Source organism: Antennarius striatus, chromosome 8 (assembly GCF_040054535.1).
Source record: "Antennarius striatus isolate MH-2024 chromosome 8, ASM4005453v1, whole genome shotgun sequence".
Lineage (NCBI taxonomy): Eukaryota > Metazoa > Chordata > Actinopteri > Lophiiformes > Antennariidae > Antennarius > Antennarius striatus.
Genome location: NC_090783.1, coordinates 19,501,475 through 19,507,500, shown reverse-complemented (window position 1 = coordinate 19,507,500; position 6,026 = coordinate 19,501,475).

Genomic DNA, 6,026 nt, shown 5'->3' with positions numbered 1-6,026 from the left:
CGCTGTTCAAAAATAACTAAAAGTTCAACAAACAGGAGTAGCTGAAATATATAAAAGTACCTAAACTTCACTAACAAAAATATTCAAATTGAACACAAAGCACTATCAGATCTTCACGATGCTCAGAAACGAATTCATTATACACAGTCACAGTCACAGTTTGACAGGCTCAGGGGCGTGCTGCCACAGTCAGACAGTCGCCTCTACTGACTGGCTTGCAGAGCTTTTAAAATATCCATGCCAGATGACGAGGCTGGACTTGGGCCTGGCAGGAAGACAGCACACCAATCAGGAGATGGGCATGGTGGAGGGGCGTGGCCAGGAGTCCCAGAGACACCGCACCTGGCAGTGACGAAGGAAGGCGGAGCATCTGGGAGCAGTGCAGTGCCAGCAGCTCATTGGCAGGGTTGCAGAAGGATACACATTTAAACAATGGACATGAGCTGTGGCCGTAACAGGTCTAGAAACAGTGTCACTGAGGAAAAGACAGGAGACAGAGCTAGACGTAGCAGAGATGAAGATACTGAGGTTCTCTCTGGGAGTGACCAGGATAGATAGGATCGGGAATGAGTACATCAGAGGGACAGCACATGTTAGAGGTTTTGGAGATAAAGTCAGAAAGGCCAGACTGAGATGTCCAGAGGAGAGATAGTGAATATATTGGTAGAAGGATGCTGAGTTTTGAACTGCCAGGCAGGAGGCCGAGAGGAAGATCAAAGTGGGGGTTTTTGGATGTAGTGAAAGAGGACATGAAGGTAGTTGGTGTGACAGAAAAGGATGCAGAAGACAGGGTTAGATGGAGGCAACTCATTCGCTGTTGCGCCCCCTGAAGGGAGAAGCCGAAAGGAGAAGAAGAAGATATGTCCATTTTATCCGCCTTACTGCATCTAATGATATTTTCCATATATTTCCTTCTGTCAATTCTCTATAATCAGCGTCTGCTGTAATACCATCATCCCCAGGCCCCCTTTTAAATTTCCTGCTTACTGGGCTTTTACTTTAACTGCATTACATACATTTTCTACTCCTTGTTCATCTGGTGCCTTTTAGCATAAACCAGACTGAAAGATCTAACTTGATTCAGTTGATGCAATTGGTCGTTTGATGGTGAATTAAAAAAAATAAAACTCACTTATTGCACCTGTTGAGTGGTACAGCCGTGATCGTGATTAATATCGGATTGTATTTTCATCTCAACTCTTTGCGAGTTAGAATGTGTGCAGGGAGTATTGATCTGGAGCTTTCATGATGGTGCAGTGTTGGAGGCTGAAGGAGGATAAAGATGAGTCATAGTCATGTTTGATGGGGAAAAAAAGATATTAACAGACATATGAATGGTCAATAGTTATCAGAATATCGAGGTGAAATATTTGTAAGAAGAAATGCATATTTAAAAGAAATAGAAAATACACTAAATTTGAACAATTATAGGTAATAACAGTTATAGGTTTTTGTTCCAGGTTAAGATACAATAGTGTCTGGGTCATAAAACACTGCATCATTTGCAGTGTTTTATGTTTTCTTCAAGGTATTGACTTCACATCTTATTGTTTTCTTCAGTGTAAATATAGTCACTACTGCTTAAGGTTTGATCTCCAATACCACCGTGTGTTTGAGTGGATTATGGGCTATTCGCACAATCTGGAGGAAGCTGTTATTCACATTGCGCCTCACAGTCACTACTATTATAGCTATCTGTCTGTGTAAAATGACAGGAACCCAAGTTCAGTATATCTAGAGCATATCACTTTAGATCTGAGAAAGGATCTTGAACCATCTAGCTTGCTATTAGCAAATTCTCAACGTGTTACTCTAAAATAAGCCGTGTGATTTGGCTTCTGCAGAGAAAAGACTCATTCGGGCATTTGAGATAAAAATGACATGTCCCTTTTGGCATGTATCAGCACCCCTGACGTATCTCGTAAATTTGCAATAAAACCATTTTAAAACCACCTTTAACAACAGAGCCTGATACTGTCACACTAAGACAGATGAGCGCTTCCCTGTGGGCCTGCAGCAATAACATCTATGGGGCACATGTCTGTTTTCTAACCATGTAAGAAATTGTATGCCTCTCCTCCTGCAGTGTGCTAAAGTCTGTTTTGAACCCCTGATATGCTCCAGTTCAAATGGTGTATGTGTAAAAGATGAGACAGCATCAATCATCTGTATCAAGATTAGACATGCAGGGAATTCAAGGGAGATCTTTAGTGCAGTACGACGGTGTGATAACTTTTGATAAATGATATCTTGTACCAAGATTTTTAGAATATTGTGTAAAACCTGCACATGTCAAGCAATTACTATTAGCTATTTTATGGTTGCAAATACATGTTTAGGTGAGTGCTTAGGTTATTACTTTGTGTTTATGTGTCTGGGTGTGTATGTATGCTCATCTATTGACGATCTCATTGTCCAGGATTGAGTACAGTTGGTTACAGTTCAGTGGTTCACAATTGCAAGAAAACCAGTCAACCAGTGTTTTGTTTCATCATGTGCGCCACCCTCTCTTATTCACACTCTATCACTTTCTCTCTTCTAAAAAATTATGTGGGCCACGTAGACAAGAGTATTTAATTTTATGCCTGGAAAGAACCTGTGCACCATTGCTCCATATTTTTCATGGTTATATTGAATCTGTTGAAACCCATGGGAGAGATGTGGTTTTAATATGAACATATAAGGGACCTGACCAATTAGGAAGACTCTGCATTGTTTTAGTTGTAAATGCTATAAATCTCTGTAAATAGGCATTATACCATTTCTGGTGTGTTTATGGTGTGATATGTTGTTTAAAGCACAATTACAAAGGCGAACAGACAAAAAGCCTCAATGAGAGCACGTTCTAGAAACATCTTAAGTACATAAAGCAGGCTCGTGAGCATTGGTAGAAACACAAAACATCAATACAACCACTGTCCTTCAGAACGGAAATCATTTCTTTTCATAATGAGAAAACTCTCAATGTGTACCATTTGGAATCTAGTCTTCCTTTTTGTTTTGTTTTTTTAGGAAATGATTAAGCCTCAAGACTTAAAAAAAGCTTTCCTTCTCCTCATCATGTCCATCCATTGTTCAGTCAGGCAAAGTCACTCACCAAAGCTTTTACAGCTGTGAAAGCTCTGAGCATTCACCATTTTCTGACTAAATCTTGTCTTTTGTCCTTATCTTTGCATCTCTGCTGACTATTCTCAGACAATCCATCTCACCTTTATTTGATCTAAACCTTGCTTCAGTCTACACTTTTGAACTCAGACAATCAATCAGTCTTAATCCTGCACTCAAATTGGAAGCCAGATATTACAAAAATGTAATTTTATAGGGTAATAAATATGTATGCAACCGATGTAGATTCCATTTCAGTGGCAATGGAGCTTCTGACATATTATCTACATCTGTTGATGTCACTATAGAAATAGGCAGTTTGAAAAATTATTGGGTGTCATCCCATTTTCAGCAAAATGATCTAATAAGACCAGGTGCTGACCCAGACACTATTGTATCTTAACCTGGACCGAAAACCTATAACTGTTATTACCTATCGTTGTTCCAATTTAGTCTATTTTCTATTTCTTTTAAATACGCATTTCTATTATGACAGTGCTGCTTTTTTATTACAAATATTTCACCTCAATATTCTGATAAAGTCTGCAAAACAATTCAGACAGATGGAAGCAGAAATGAGATGACATGAGAGTAAACAATGGGGAAAACTTGGCACTGAAAACAGAACTTAATATAAAATGGATAGACTTTACATGTTCAGTCCAACCATAGGCAGTTCAAACTTATATTTGGAATCTCCAACTGGTCATTGAAATGCTCAATTACAACAGCAGCAAAAAAATATTTAAAAAAGAGGCTTTTGTCCTTCCAGACAGATTAACACATAGACGGTCTACTCTTGATTCTATGAAGAGCAAAAATGAAAACGAGAACAATGATATGAAATGATGTTCCCAATATTTTAAGCTACATTTTCGATGCATGGCAAATTATGGTTGAAAAGTAATTGCATGTCTGCAGCAGGACAGAAGCTATGGTCTGCACCATTAAGGATGGATGAGCTACATGACCATCGCCATCCTGACCTTAATATCCTTACTTTTCACCTTGCTAAAGGGCACACTATTAATCCTCCTGTATGTTCAGAGGTCCTTCTTGGCTGGTCGGCGATGAGCGATAGTAAAACCAATTCATTTATGACTTTGTGGCATTCCCTGGACATCTGTTAACCTGTTTCTTCTGACGACAGCATAGAAACAAGGATTCAACTGAAAAAAAGCAGCGGTGAAACATTGGGGTATTTGTAATATTATTTTCCCTCTTTTCAATTCTCTCTCGTAAGTGGGCTTAGTGAATGGTCTCATTTCCCATTTAGTACCATTCCTAATATGAACTTACTCCTTCAGCCCCTTGCCTGTGCATCCAGACCTGATACCCTATCTCTGTTCCAGATTCATTGATCTCTCCACTGCTGAGTAGCTCTATGATTGTACTGTATATGGTGTTTAAAGAGTTGCTAATGCTCTGTTGCTTTTGGTAGATTTCATCCTGGGATTTTAAACTGATCACATGCTGACAAATGAGTTCTTTGAAACACATGCATGTATAAAAATGTATTTTGCAGTCAACCCAGCTTTTGTTGCGTATCTACTGATCCAACCATTAAGATATTGCTCATGACCTCCTGTGTTTGCTAATACAGTATACCCAATTACTGCACAAACTTAATGGAGAACTCCACATAAGTTGAGGCTCTAATACGCTGTATAATTTATGTGTGTCCGTGTGTGCATGTGTATGTGTGTGTGTGTCCATGTGTATGTGTATGTGTATGTGTGTGTGTGTGTGTGTGTGTGTGTGTGTGTGTGTGTGTGTGTGTGTGTGTGTGTGTGTTTGTGTGTCTGCCAGTATGTATGCATTACAATGTACACTTCACATTTGACTTTGTGAACTTATTTTGGTGAAAGTAAAACACACAAGTACTGTACATGAGCGTGCGCGCGCGCACACACACACACACACACACACACACACACACACACACACACACACACACATACACACAACCACACACACAAAATATAAATATGATAATAATATAAAACTAAAGTTTGCATATCAAGAGGTTTGAACACAAACTTTCATTGTCTGTCACAATTCACACACCTGAGACCGGCCATTGTAAGATGAGGTTGCAAGGTTGCAATGTTTACCCCCAATAAGAGTGTGTTTGGGGAGAGGGTGGAAGTAGGTACTGTGAACAATGTATATACCATATTGATGGAAAACAGGCTGAGTTGCATAACGTTTAGGAAAAACGCTCGGAACATTAATATTTTTGACAGTCTGAATGTATACCTGACTCTGCATTCTAGGACCAGAGCAGACAGTTTCTTGCTCTGAAAGGTCTGAGACTAGTATTCCCTCCAAAAAAGTAACATACAGACTTGTACAATAATTATCCCAGTCATCACTTATGACCAACGACAAGTGGGCTGTGAAGCTGTGTATCCTGTCTGCATTTTCTGCATTCTGATGTTTGGGATGTCTGTAGGTGTGTAATTCCCTTGCCATTACGAGTGCAGGTGTTTTACTCACCATTTGAGTTTCAAGCCGCTAAGGCCAGGCCAAATTTGAGTGCTGTGTTTATAATTCACAAATTCTACTCATTCTGCCTTTAAGAGATCGTTACAAGGAAGAAGGAGCATGCACCCCCCCCCCCCACACACACAGGCACACTTGCAGATGTGCACACCACTACAAAATAAGCAATCACAAGTGCAAGCTGCTTGTGAACCGCTTCATTCTTGTGTTTGAGTGGATTATGGGCTATTCGCACAATCTGGAGGAGGCTGTTATTCACATTGCGCCTCACAGTCACTACAATTGTAGTTATCTGTCTCTATTGTGTAAAATGACAGGAACCCAAGTTCAGTGAGCGTGAATAACCCCCGACCTTCAACTCCTCTGCATCTCACTCTTTTTTTCCCTTTCTGTCTCTGCCTTTCACACCGTGTCTA